General features: G+C 45.3%; 1 protein-coding gene across 1 annotated transcript in view; it reads left to right on the top strand.

Annotated features, from left to right (window-relative positions):
* The first annotated feature begins 5,835 nt into the window (after window positions 1–5,835).
* AHNAK (AHNAK nucleoprotein) overlaps window positions 5,836–13,794 on the top strand; it is a 90,552-nt gene continuing 82,593 nt past the window's right edge. Inside the window, 1 exon segment of the mRNA XM_030219673.1 lies at window positions 5,836–5,924. The gene's annotated coding sequence lies outside the window, so the exon portion shown is untranslated.

The raw sequence follows: 13,794 nt of genomic DNA, 5'->3' as shown, positions 1-13,794 counted from the left end.
TTTGCCATTTCCTCAGCAACTACTTTGAATTTCAATTAGAAATTTTGTGTACTTATTTAGTCGTCATACTTACATATTACTATTAAACAACATTTAATTATCTTAAGCTATGTTGATGTTACTGACATTTTAGCATTATTACCTAGCGAAATTTGTGCATTAAAAATGTTTGAGCTAAAACATAGTAAAATAACATCATTCAAACAATGCAATTAGCGATGTGTCAGAATTTTGCAGTCACTGTGATTGCTCAAAGTGCCCGCCTCCAGCTTCAACACAGGCCTTCAGTCGCTTTGGGAAGTTCTTGTCAATCAGTCCCCATGGCAGGCAGACCCGGGTCATCGGCAGCGCTTCCTTGAGTTCAGCGATTGCGGCTGTGGGTGGAGCTTGTGACAGGCCTCCACCGTTGCTTTCCAGACAAAAGTCTATGTCACTGTGACATCATTATCAGTAAGCTGGTACCTTTTTTTTTTCTTCAAATAATGGTAGTTTTATAGTGCAAGCATTTTTGAATGCACAAAAATTGCTGGGTGGTCATGCTAAAAAGTCTGTAACTTTGCCATGTTTAAAGAAAATCTCATTCCACTCAGCACATAAGAGTAGATAATAACAGCAAATAAAGCTGTGCAATTTCATGTTGAAATTCCAAATGGTTGCTGAGAAAACAGCAAAAAAACTGTAGGGGGGGTTACTTTTTTTTTTTTTTTTGCCTCACCCTGTATGAGTAGTTTTTCCTTTCAAAACAATGCATGTGGTTTGAAAAATGAAAAGCTACATGTGTTATATCAATCCCCATCCTACCTTCATTCCTCCATTCAATACAAGTAAAAATATGCATCTTCTAAAACATATATCTGTCTTTTATCTTATGATAAAGTTGGGTAATCTTTAACAAGCTCTATCAGCCAGGTAAATAACCATTTACTTACACGACTTTTGAAAATTGCTCTCCCTCTAGGTTTAGTAGGGTAGTTCACTCACACTGTGACTAGAGTTTATCTGTCTCCCTGGTGTCTGGGCATAGCATATTGCCTCAGGCATGGACAGTTTACTGGGATAGTTGGGAAAGAGCTGGTGCTCATGATGCATGTTGGCAGGTGTAGGAGAAAGCTGTATGAGGTAATTACAGGAAGCTAGACGCCAGACTGAAGGCAAGACACCATGCACTAAGCCAGGAAGACAGGAGATGAAAGAAATCAGCATATGGCAAAGAGGAAGTGAGAATCAGCAAGGTCCTATTATCCCCCTAAAAGAGAAAGTTATCCCAAAGATTTAAAGAAAAGTATCAGAAGAGTTAGAAGCCTTAGATCAAGAACGTGACAAAGTCTGTGATAACTGCGTAGGTTGAAATTAAATGTACAGTAACAGAGAGATTTGTGCACACAGACTCAGAAACACCCAAATGTAAGAGTAGAAAACCTGTTTTCTAAAAATTAAAATGTGAAAGTAAGCAATAGGAAAAAGAGTAATTAAAGTACAGTACAATCTTGATCGTCCAACGTAAATTGGACTGAGCCATTGTCGGATGAGTGAAAAGACGGATAATATGGAAAACAATAGTAACCCCTTACAAATGCATGGAAAACATATTTTATGCATAAAGAACAGGCATGGGGGTGCCTGTATTTAAAATACAATATAGTTTATTAACACTAACCAGCAGCGTATGAAGCCGGAAAACAGGAAAAGAACCTGCGATGATGTCACCATGGGGGTCTGTCAGATATGCCGGATGGTTGGATTAGCAAAGGTTGGATGATCGAGATTCTACTATATATAACAGGTGTATAGAAATTAAACGGAAACTTTCTTCAAGAAAAATGTGGACTCTACATTCTTCTTCTCAGTCCACCAGCTCTACTGTAGGGCAGCCTCCTCCGTAATGACACGCCTTGAGTGGTGCTTTGTCTGACCAGGCTACCCTAGCTCTGCTTCTGCTCCAGATGGCAATGATAGGCTGTGCCAGCCTGCAAGCCTCACCTGCTTAAGATCTTATTAATGATGTGCATTCATACTGCGCTTTTCAGGTCAGCAGCATCTGTGACTCACAGCTATGAAAGGTGGTGGTGGTAGGAAGGGGGTATTCTCCATCACCAGTACTTCTGCTCAGATAATAACAGAGGAATGAGGTACATCTTGTAGAAAATTAAGAGGGATGGTATGTGTGGGGGTTACCAGGCCCTGCATGGTAAAAGGAAGGTAGCATAACAGCAATGCCATGTTTATTTAAACACTTAATATCATGTTTATTTAAACACTTGATATGCCACCTATCTTTACCAGATCTAGGCAGTTTACAAAACAGATTAAACATACACACACAAATGAAAAGAATTCTGTCAAATGATAGGATAGACCCAGTGGCGATCCTAGGTTGGCTGCCACCTGGGGTGGATCACCGCTGCGAAACCCCCAGGGTACAATACAACACCCCCCCCCCCAGTGCAATGACACCCCCTCTCCCTGGCGCATCAAGCCCCCCCCCGGCACAATGACACCCCCTCCCCGGCGCATCAAGCCCCCCCCCCCGGTGCATTCTTGGCTGCTGGAGGGTGCAGAGAGCAGCCGCGTGCCTGTTGGCTCCACTGGCTCCCTGCTCCCTCTGCCCCGGAACAGGAAGTAACCTGTTCTGGGGCAGAGGGAGCAGGGAACCAGCGGAGCCGACAGGTGCGCGGCTGCTCTCTGCACCCTCCAGCAGCGTGCACCCGGGGTGGACCCCCCACCTTGCTATGCCACTGGATAGACCCAATACAGAATTCATCATCATTGCATTCATTCTTCCACACAAAGACAACTCAATTTGGCGTGTGCTGTGTCCCACGGTAGAAAATATTTTTCTATTTTCCACCGCGGGGGTGTTCCTGGCATGCGCTGGTTGAGCACTGCACACATAGCACATGAGCCCTTACCGCTAGATCAATGGGTGGTGGTAAGGGCTCAGGCAGTAAATAGCCGCATGCTACTTTTAATTTCAGCACAAAGCCAATTACTGCCCCATTAAGAAAGCCTTTCCCCCCCAGCCACGGTAAAAAATGGCCCAGCACATGCCAAAACATGCGCCCACACTACTGCAGGCCACTTTTTACTGAAGCTTAGTAAAAGGACCCCTGAACGCCTAAGTTTTTAATACATTTTAAATCTGTTATAATTCCCATCGGCGCAAATTTCCTTCGGCAGGCCATTCCAAAGTACCAGGACCTTTTAGCCCAAGTGCAAAGTTACTGGCCAGTCCACTACATACCACAGACCATCACACTACCTAGTGCAACCTCCACCTGAAAACTCAGACGATGCCCCCTGACCCCTGCCAGAAAAATGTTCTCTCCCTTGTATTCGCCCAACACACCTTAGCTAATGGGGGCATTTACAGCCTGTAATCCTGCATTGACCTAAGACACAGGCAAAGGATCTTAAACGTACTTCTAAAAGATTGATCAATCTTCCAGCCATGAATACATCAAGCACATCCCGCTCATTCCTAAATCTCCATTATCCTACCTGTAACGGCCTCAAATATAAATCCACTTACGCTTCATCCTTTTCCTTTATCAGCACCCAATTATGGAATGCACTGCCAAAAGCTGTCAAAACTACTCAAAACCATCTCAACTTTACTCAAGACCAGCCTATTCTGGAAGGCCTACCCCCAGGCTCCAACATAAAACCCAAAGTCCTTCAAAACAGCATGTACATGGACTATTTTGGACTCTCTTACCTTTACCCTTTATACCCTGTTCTTTCTATCCACTCTGCCTACCACATGTGAAGAACTACTGGACTGGCGACAGCCTTTTCGGTCTATTGTAAGCCACAATGAGCCTGCAAACATATGGGAAAATGTGGGGTATAAATGTGATAAATAAATAAATAAATAAATAAATAAATAAATAAAAGAGACAGGTAGCCAATGATATTTAACAAATAGAGGTGACACATGATCAAATAACCGAGCACTCCCTAAAAGCTTAATTGCACTAAATTACAAGATCTGCAGCTGCCTAAGCTGACAACCAGGTACACCTAAATATACTATACTGCCATAATCCAACCTGGAAATAAATAAAGCCATTTCACCAAAATACCCCTTTACTGAACGCAGCTGTCTGGGTGAATAAAATGCCTTTTTCACCAAGGAAGATATTTGATCCCAAAAGACATGGCAGAATCAATCACCACCCCAAATACCTAAAACTATTCACCACTGGAATGGATTTATCATCATGGCGTGCATAGGCTTACCATCGTGGCATAAGTGAAACGGGATGGTAAGAAAATGCTACAGCAGAGTTAAGGTGCCAGTATAGGATAAAAATCTACATGGTGTGTGCCAACATAATATTGGCAGGGGCTGTTATCAGCACACTAGAGAGAGCAGAGAGTGTGGTGAACTACAGCTGCCAAGTTAGTTCCAGGAGGGAGAGTTCAGCCCACACTTGGATTTCTGAAAACCTTATCCTTATGCATGAGGGACCTGCAGCCCTGATTGCAATGGGAAGAGTCAAGGACTACAAAACCAGGATATTTTGCCATTAAAAAAAAAGTCTCCCTCCTGGGTAATTTAGCTGCCCTGGGTGAGAGAAAGGTCATTCCGGTTGTGCAGTAAAAGGCCCTGATCTTTTGCCTCAGAAGAAGGGCTCTGCATGTTCCAGAGTTTATTCTGGATTTTATGGTGAGAGGTGGAAGTGTGACTTCCCTTTTACCTAGGAGATTCTGCTGGTTGTGTGTGGCTGTCCAGATGCATGATTTAGAAGCAGATTAAACCAGGGGTTGTGTCTACCCGACACCATAATGGAAGAAAGGGTCAGACAGCAGCTGTACTAATAATAATTCTCTGAGTGTAGACTGATTTTCATTATATGCACCTTTGTTTATACAGTTAACACAGCACACACCTAACCTTACACTGAGCTGACCTCTGAGGGACCACTAGCCTCCAGAATACAACGATACAACCACACACAGCATTCTGCCTGACATCTCAATGTCACACATCCACAAACACACAATAGGCAGTACATTAACCGGCAGGTCCATCTATCCATAAACAACTCTAAAAAAAACATCTGTTCAGATATCTGACTTAAGTATCCGATATCAACGGCAAGGTGTGAACATCTTCTGCAAGTCCTCTAGGGGATCAGTTGACTTTTGTGGCAGGGTGTCATTTTCTATTGGAACCCCCCAAATCTCGCAGTTGCCTGCTGCAGTCTCACAGCGTTATATCGGTGATCTTCTTAATTGTTCAGCTGCAGCAAGACAGAATGTAAATCCAAAGGAAAGATCCAGAGGGACCAGGCTTTGCCATAAATCTCTCTCCCAATTATGCATCATCTAGCCAAGAAGAGCACATTAGGAAAGGTAGGCTCTGGGGTCATTCACCCCCCCTCCCCCGAACTTTCATAGGCAACCTCTATTAAACACGACACAACCAGAGATCTATCCAGACCAGAACTATTAGCCCAAGGGCAAAGTTACTGGCCAATCCACTTACATACCACAGTCCATCATCGCACTACCTAGTGCAACCTCCACCTGAAAAGTCAGACGATGCCCCCTGACCCCTGACAGGAACCTGGGTACTCTTCTCAGAGTCACACAACGGCAGTAATCACCAGGGCTGTGCCTTCTGCTCTGGGCTTAGCCTGGTGTGGCTGGGGTGCCTGCTTGGCTGAGGCTGGGTAAAGCCCCTTTGGCCAGTTCGAGGAGGAGCAGATTTGCTGTGAACAGGCTTTGCAGCTTCCCACCCTCTTATGCTGAGGACAGAGAGAGAGAGACACACCCAGCTCCAGGCTGCTCCCTTCCTGTTACAAGAGCTGAGCCCCGGGATCGCAGCTTGGCACTCTGCGCTCGGCTGCGAGCAGTACGCTTCAGCAGCGGACCGGGCACGGCTCCCCGGGATGGCAGTGCCAGGAGGCTGAGAGCAGGTAGGACACCGGGGCGATCACTGGACTTTTTCTTCTTCGTTTTTTTAAAATGTCCCTTTCAGGATCTGTTGCAGAAAGTTAGGAAGTTTTCTTCTCGTTTCTTTTCAGGTGAGAGGGGGGCTCAGTCCCGATCCTCCTCCCCCTGTTCGATCCCAGCTGGAAATCGAGGGGGGTCCCGGGAATGGGAAGCGATTGTTTTCTAGGCAGGGGGGGGGGGGGGGTCCGTAGGATCTCTGTTTTTTTTTTTGTGCGTGTTTGTTTTTCTCGCACCCTAGGTAGGGCGATATAGGTTTTGGAGAAAGGTGGGAGCCCAGCTTTGTGCGATCGCGGAGGCACAGGGCGGGGTGGGGTGGGGTGAGTGGTGCTGCTTTTTCAGGGGATCCCACACTCTTTTCTGCAAACTTTACCTTTTATTTTTTCACCCTTCCACATGCACGAGTTGGTTTTATGGAAACGTACTTTCAGGACAGAGGGATCGGCACTCTTTCTCTGTCCCACTTCCCGGCAGAGGCAAACTGAGACCCCCCCCCCCCTCCCCAACTAGGTTGGAAAATGTTTTGCAGGCTTTGCTGTTCGTTTCTGAAAAGAACCGAAAGTTCGTAGACCTCAAGAAAGGAGCAGCCAGGAGGGTGAATGTTGTTCTGTGCACTCTGAACTTCAGACGGGAGAAGCTGCTCGCTTTTTCGAGAAATCAGCCTCTGCCGAGGGCGATCGGACAGGGGCGAAAAAAGTTTGATCGTGTCGTTTCGGAGTTGCTGCGAAGAGTTTGCTGCGGGCTGCTGGGTGGGGACGGCCCCCTCCCCCTCTCTGGCTCGGCACCAGGAGGCTCTTGGAATGTGGTGGTAGGAAACAGTGAGTAATTTGAAGCAGACTCGCCAATGGCAGAACTGGAGGAGATTTTTGGCTTCGTTCGAGGAGTGGAATTTTTTTATTACCAAAAAAATAATATATATATTAAAAAAAAAGAAGTGCGCGTGGAGTGGAATGGTTAGTTACCAAAATAAAGAAATAAAAAAAAGTTCGGGGTTGCATTGCACGTGCGGTAGAGGAAGATCCCCCCCCCCCCTTTAAAAAAAAAAGTGTTATTTTGAGTGCTTTGAAAATCGGGCAGTGCCTCCTTTTTCTGGGGAAGAAAGGGGAACTGGATCTTCGTCTCTTGGGGAGGGAGGAGTTGCCCTCTTCTGCTTTTGGATCTTCAGCTACAAAACTGCACTGCAGCCAATCTGTTGCCTAAAGCAATCCTTGCATTTAGGGTAGGTATCTTAGGGGCTTTTGGGTGGGTAGCTGGGAGCATATAGAGAAATAGGCAAGCAATAAAGCCAGGTTAGGGCATTGGCAGTGGAATGTGCCACTGGGACTATGGTCCTACCAATATTTTGCCCACCACAGCATCAGCATTAGAGAGCTTGTGGTGGGACAGGAGAAAAAAAAGGGGTGGGGGGTCTACTGCTCCTGGGTCAGGGTGAAGGTCAGAGTGCAACTGATAGCTTAATGTTGCTTCCTTTGGATTGGTGAATTCTCAGCCTTTCCCTAGTGGGGGCTGAAGCCCCTGAAGCCGGAGGGATCGGGGCTGTGTTTGGGCTGCTGCCCCTGCTGGCTGCTGCTGTGATCTTGGAGAAGGGTGTGGCACCTCCAATATAGGGCTGCCCTGGCTTTCAGCAAAGGGAGGAGGGTTTCGTGGCATTAAAGTGCTGCACCCTTTTTTTTTCTCTCTCTCTCTTGTTCAAAGCCAGAAACCCTCAATCGTCGGATGAAAAGAAAAGGAGAATGGAGAAAATCAATTCTCCCCTTTAGACCATTCGTGGCGTTGAAACTTTTTCTTCTGTGTAGCTGAGAGGGATTAGCGTTCTGCCTTTTTGCTCAAACGCATCCGATCCTTTCGCCTGGCAGTTTTCTGGGGTATCTACGAGCCTTTTTTTTTTTTTTTTTGCAGAAATTCTTTTTATTCTTTGCACAGGGTTGTCCCGGAACGATCGGTGGAAAACGGTTCTTCTTTGCTTTTTGCTAGCACAGAGGAGTTAACCAGCGCCTTCTGCAAGGTGGGACATGTACTTCAAAACTTGCAGACCCAGGCCGTCAAACTCAAATCGATGACAGATCGCCTCACCTGGATCGAAATCTTGCCTTTTCGCACCAGATCTGGAAACTACTGGGATTGGTCCAGTGAATGTTTGTGGGTTCTTGACAGAGATTGCTTATTTCAGGGTGTAGATAAACTTCCCTGCCTTCTCATTCCCCACCTCTTGGGCGTTTTACCTCAGAGATCTGTAAACTGCAGGTAATGTCTTTCAATGGTGACGCTTTGAAGGGATAGAAATTGCTGTTATTTACACAGGAGGAAGCTTATGGTTGCTTTTGACCTACTGACAATAAAACCTATTTGATGGTCCCTTAGTAGCCTGGTGTGACCGTCCCTTCTCTGGCTTTAAATACAACTAAAAAGTGGTGTGAAGAGGAAAGATGTCAGTAAGCAGAGAGGTGAGCTTCAGGTGCATTACTGTGTCTATCTGCTACGAGGATAGCAGATAGACACAATCTATAGCCCAGGATTCCTGGAGGCTTGTGGCATATTAGGCTTAAGCATGGGTGCCTGGGGCCTGCAAAGATTGGCCACCTTGTTGGGCATACTGGATAGACCGTGCAGGTCTTTTTCTGCCGTCATTTACTGTGTTACTTAGTTACTGTAGTATATTGATTGCCAGTAAATAAAGTATCTTCTTCACATTTCCTCCTGCAAATCCCAACAAACTTTCCAGTTCATAAGCTTTTTATCTCAAGAAACGAATTAATTTCAGTATTCCCATTGACCGTCTTAACACTGCACTAGTTGTAAATGTTCTCTGGCTTTGCAATCTTCAAATCTCGCTCAGTGTAATCAGCTTTTGTAATGTATGTAAGCCACATTGAAGTGAAATTGGTTTTGGATAATGTGGGATATAAGAAGCAATAAATAAATAAATACCCCCAGCATGGTGGTAGTCACTGACAGTCCTTGAGGGCTGCAAAGGGTTCAGGTTTTCAGGATATCCCTATTGACTATGCACGGTAACTAGGACTATGTACTGTGATTTAGAGATAAATAAATATGAATAAATTATTTTTGCTTATACTTTGTAAGTATTTGGTGAATTTTAGAACTGTTATCATTAGTTAGAGGATTAGTGACTATGCACGAGATGTATTTGCGTACAGTGGCGGTAGTATGCATGCATATCTATCTATATCTAACTAACGTAACCTGATGACAGCTCTCCAGGACAGTCAGTGAACACCACAGGGCCAGCACAATTTGATACTTTCTCTGTTAGGATCCTGTTCCCTGTGGCATGGGGGATTATGGGGCCCTTTTAATAAGCTGCGTAGATGCCTACGCACACCCAGTGCAAGTCAATTTTGAGTTACCGCCAGGCTACCATGTGGCCCTTGCGGTAAGTTCATTTTTGATGCGCATCCGCTGTGCGTGCCGGAAAATATTTTTATTTTCTGGCGCGCGGGCGGTAATCGGGCGGTAATTACGCATGTAGACCATTACCGCCCAGTTACTGTGGGAGACCTTACCGCTAGGTCAGTGACTGGTGGTAAGGTGTCAGACCTAAAATGGATGTGCAGCAATTCAAATTTTGCTGCATGTCCATTTTCGGCAAAAATGTTTTAAAAAAAGGCATTTTTTACAGTTGCACTGAAAAATGATTCTGCGCACACCCAAAACATGCGTCTATACTACCGCAGGCCATTTTTCAGCATGCCTTTGTAAAAGGGTCCCTCAGTTTTTCTGCAGATTACCCATGTGATGTGCTTTGTGCCTTCTCTGTTTAGAAACACCTGAAGATCAAGCTGTAAATAGTTTAGAGAAATTGCCCCTGTTACTTAGCGTCAGTGATTTCATGGAACTCACAGGAAGTTCTGGCACAGGGCTGGCAATCCCAACTCTGGAAGCAGGTGATTAAGACTGCCCAGCATTTTACTAAATAAGCACATCATCATGTCAGTTGTCCCAAGCGGCTGGTCTGTCTGTACGGCTTTCTTCCGGTTGCGTAATGTCTTTCTCTACCTGCTAAACCAGAAGAAAGCGATTATGTAACCAGTATCTGCATGATGAAAACAGAATATGACGATCAGGTGTTCTTTTCTTGAAGTCTATCATACTCACACACTGTTTTATTTTGAAGTTTTATTTTATTTATTAGCAAAATGTGCCATAATCAAACAGTCTCCCTCTGATGGTGTGAGAGTAAGATTTGTTGAGAGGATTTCTCCTTGTTCTGTCTTGTGAATGATTCTTGGAGGGTGTGCCGAGTATTCTTCCTCTCCAGATTCAGTGAAAAATTTGACTTTCTGGGACAACACATGAGGAAAGGCTAAAAATGTTTGGGACTCTTCAGCTTGGAAAAGAGACTGATAAGGAGAAATATGACTGAGGTCTACAAAATCCTGAGTGGTGTAGAACGATTATAAGAATATCGATTTTTTTTTTTACTCGTTCCAAAAATACAAAGACTAGGGGACAGTCAAGGAAGCTACATGGAAATACTTGTAAAACAAATAGGAGGAAATATTTTTTCATTCAAGAAATAGTTAAGCTCTGGAACTCTTTGTCAGATGATGTAATAACAGTGGTTAGCGTATCCGGGTTTAAAAAAGGTTTGGACAAGTTCTTGGAGGAAAGGTCTATAGTCTGCTATTGAGACAGACACGGGGATGCAACTGCTTGCCCTGGTATTGGTAGCATGGAGTGTTACCGTGATTTGGGTTTCTGCCAGGTACTTGTGACCTGAATTGGCCACTGCTGGAAGCAGGATACTGAGCTAGATGGACTATTGGACTGACCCAGTATGGCTACTCTTATATTCTTATGTACTTAAAACAGTCAGGTAGACTTAGAAAGACAGAAAACAGAGATACAATCAAAATTTTAATTGAAACATTTTAATCTGAATCTGACAAAAATGACGAAATGCTTCATTTTCTTTCAGTGTCATCCAGCAATTCAGGCAGGGCCGCTGAGAGTGGGGGGCAGGGGGGGGGACAAAATTCCCCGGGTGCCGCAGTCCCCTCCCCCCGCCCTCCTCTGTCCACAACCGGACCAGGCCCCCCTGAATTCAAATCATAGCGCCTCACCTCGACCTCGATCCGTGCGAAAGAAGCGCAGCAGCGGCAGTCTGCAGATCGCCTCCCTTCGGGCCTTCCCTCCCTGTGTCCCGCCCTTGCGCAAGTTACATCAGAAGAGGGCGGGACACAGGGAGGGAAGGCCCGAAGGGAGGCGATCTGCAGCCTGCCGCTGCTGTGCTTCTTTCGCACGGATCGAGGTCGAGGTGAGGCGCTATGATTTGAATTCAGGGGGGCCCGGCCCAGTGGTGGACGGAGGGGGACGGGTGGAAGGGGGGTGGCGACAACGACGACCTCGGCGGCCCTGAATTCAGGTGTGTTAGTGCAGAGATAGCACAGTCTGTCTATAGGTTCCCCCTGTCCTCCCCCTCCTGGATCATGTTGCTCATTTGTTTCTTATAGGACTGTAAGAAGTCCTTTCTTCCATCTTTATTAAACATATTTTGGTCAATATTCAGCTGATGGTGGTCAGTGTTTTGTTTAAGTCTTGACTGTCACTGACTAAATTAGACCTATATATTCAATGCCGAGCCATGTCCAGGCACCAGAATTGAATATCTGGGTATGACCAAACATGTGCTGGCTGCTGGCACTTATGAGGCCAATATTCAGCTAGGACCCGAATAAAGGTATCTCCACTTTCTTGCCCCCTGATTTTGACCCCCTTCAAACAGCAGTAGGCCCTTTCCAAACTCCCCAAAGAGCAACTCTTCCCTCCTGACCCCTCCAAAGAGCAATAGTTTCCTTCCTGAAAAACCATACGCCCAACCCCTGTAGGACCCTGGGCCTACCTTAACCTTCTCTGGTGGTTCAGCGGGGTCTTCAGAGCAGAAGCAATTCTCAGGTACTCTTGCTCATGCTGGCTGTGGCCTCAAAATAACTGCCATGACCTTTAGCAGCAGTCTCATGGTACTGCAGTAGTATGAGACTGCTGCTAGAGGTCACAGCAACCGTTTGGAAGCCACCACCAGCATGGGCAGAAGTTACTGCCCCAAAAACTCTGCTGGAAAGCTAAGGTGGGCCTGAAAGGGAACCTACAAGGGTTGTGGGGTGGGTGGGGCTTCAGGAGGGGGCCTGTTGTTCTTTGGGGAGGTCAGAAAGGAGGGGGGCCTAAGGGGACATATTGCTCTTTGGGAGGGGTCAGGAGGAAGGGCCTATTGCTCTTCAGGTGGGAGTCCAAAAGGGAAAGGAGACTCCATGCTGCTTCAGAATACTACTCAGATGTTATGCGTCGCCAGCCAATATTCAGTGCGTGCACTCATATAGCTAAGCAGACAGATTTAGGACTGCTTTTTGTCTGGTCTCATCTGCCTGCTTTGCTATGCAGGCACCTGCATAAAGGCTGGCTCCTCCTTGATTCCATCCCCATAACACTTCTCTCCTGCCCAGTTTCAAGATGGCCAGTTAGTGTTGATAGTCCGTGGTACTACCTGATTAAGTGTCAATTCTTTATTGCAAGAAAAACAAGAAAGATGCGACTCAACACAGCTGTGTTTCGGCGCTATCACGCGCCTTCCTCAGGAGTCTTATGGTGTATAGCTGATAATTATATATAGCGATTTCAACACTACGGTGTACTTCCCTGCTCCAATAGCGGATGATATTTATACCTTATGTGAAAGTATTTTGTTTAAACAAACCATCAACTATATATAATCAGCTATACACCATAAGACTCCTGAGGAAGGCGCGTGATAGCGCCGAAACACAGCTATGTTGAGTCGCATCGTTCTTGTTTTTCTTGCAATAAAGAATTGATTCTCAACAGACGTCTCCTCTGGTTTTTCAGAAGAGCCAAAGGTAGGCTTCCGCATCTTTTCACGTAGGAAACCAGTGTACCTCCATCCTCCTGGTGGTATCTTCTATTTTACTACCTGATTAAGTGCCACTGAATAATTGCGGATGACCCTCCGAGTACATTTGCTTGGAATATTGGCCCCATTAGTTTTGTTTTTTTTTTAAATTTTTTTACCAGTGTTATTATGCTTTAAACTGAACAATTTTGGCCAATTACATCAAATATTAGGGCATCCGGCCTTTATCATCTGACTGCTCTAACAACCACACTGCTTTCCCATCCATCTTTGAAAGCAGGCTGCCCATGAAGAGAGTGTCTGTGGATAATATGTAGGAATTATTTCTCTGTTGGGTGGTGCTCTGTCTACTTCCCTTCCAGCCCATTTTGTTGCATTTGGCCGAGGTTGTCTAGATCTAACTGCAGCTCCGACTGGTTAGAGCAATGGGCTAGGAAAACTAGATTCAAATATTTGTTTCAGTAGCGCCTCTTTGTGGTTCTGAGCAAATCATGCTGCCAATGGTACCCACTTAGATAGTAAACTCTTGGGGAAAATAGTTATTTTGCCTGGCTATGTATCAAAATTTATTTATTTAGTTATCATTTATTTATAAATGATCTGAAAAACGGATCAACGAACGGGTGAGGTGATTAACTTTGCAGATGACACAAAACTATCCAAATTTGTCAAAACACATGCGGATTGTGAAAAATTGCAGGAAGACCTTAGGGAACTGGAAGACTGGGCATCCTAATAGCAGATGAAATTTAATGTGGACAAATGCAAAGTGATGCACATTGGGAAGAATAAGCCGAATCGTAGTTACCTGTCCACCTTGGGAGCCAGCAATCAAGAAAAAGATGTAGGTGTCATTGTAAACAATATGCTGAAATCTTCTGTTCAGTGTGCGGCGGCTGCCAAAAAAGCAAACAGGATGCTAGGAATTATTAGGAATGCGATAGTGAATA

This window comes from Microcaecilia unicolor, chromosome 11, assembly GCF_901765095.1.
Source record: "Microcaecilia unicolor chromosome 11, aMicUni1.1, whole genome shotgun sequence".
Taxonomy (NCBI): domain Eukaryota; kingdom Metazoa; phylum Chordata; class Amphibia; order Gymnophiona; family Siphonopidae; genus Microcaecilia; species Microcaecilia unicolor.
Note: the sequence above shows the minus strand (reverse complement) of the source record. Positions and strands in the feature narration are given on the sequence as shown.